General features: G+C 35.8%; 1 protein-coding gene across 5 annotated transcripts in view; it reads right to left on the reverse strand.

Moving 5' to 3' along the window:
* Window positions 1-932, reverse strand: part of LOC106881110 (uncharacterized) — a 90,337-nt gene that overhangs the window by 52,096 nt on the left and 37,309 nt on the right. The gene's annotated exons all lie outside the window — the stretch shown is intronic.

The raw sequence follows: 932 nt of genomic DNA on the forward strand, positions 1-932 counted from the left end.
AATAGTCCAATGGATTGAGATCTGGGGAATTAGGAGGCCAAATGTTAGGGGGTTATGTGATCATGAAAATTTTCAGCCATCCATTCCTGTGTTATTAGAGCCATGTGTGATAATGCAGAGTCTTACTGAAACACATATGGCTTTCCATTGCATACACTGTCTATCCAGGGCTTAGCAATTGTTTCCAGGACCTCAATGTAGGGGGAAGAGCTAACTCTAAGGCCTTGTGGAAAGAAGTAAGGAGGCATCACATGTCCTTCATTGCTGACAACCCCTAAAACCATGGCAGTTGCAGGAAATTATGTATTCATAACACTTGGAACTTCAGAAGGGTCTGCACAGAGCCATTTGTCATTTCTTCTGTTAACTTTTTTATCTTGGTCAAGTTTTTCTCATTTGAGAAAAAACAAATCAAATCTTCCACTGGATTTTTCAGTTTATTTAAGAACCTTTTAGATCTGATGTAGCGATTTTCTTTTCTTTTTTCTGACAAATTGACTTTTCCTCATCATATAAGACTTATATCTAATGTCTTCGTGGACAACATTTCTGACTATTCCTTCTGACACATGGAGATCTTCTGCAATTGACCTCATGGACTTTCTGGTATTGTAATCAATGGTCTGTTGAACTTGCTGGATAAATTCAAGTGTTCTGGTGATTTCAGAATGCTTAGAATACATTTCCACCTTCAGTCTCTAAGATCTGGCAACTTTTTTAAAATTAAGATATTTCTAAATCGCTATGTTCAGCCTTTATAACCACAATAACAGCATGCCTCTTCATTTCTTGAGTAAGCTGAGGGACTGCCATTATTTTCTTAAACAAAGATAATGCAGAGTAGCAAAAAATGCAGCAATGACCCAAAAAATGCATATTCTCAAATACTTTATGCACCCTGTATATATATATATATATATATATATATATAT

Source organism: Octopus bimaculoides, chromosome 5 (assembly GCF_001194135.2).
Source record: "Octopus bimaculoides isolate UCB-OBI-ISO-001 chromosome 5, ASM119413v2, whole genome shotgun sequence".
Taxonomy (NCBI): Eukaryota; Metazoa; Mollusca; class Cephalopoda; order Octopoda; family Octopodidae; genus Octopus; species Octopus bimaculoides.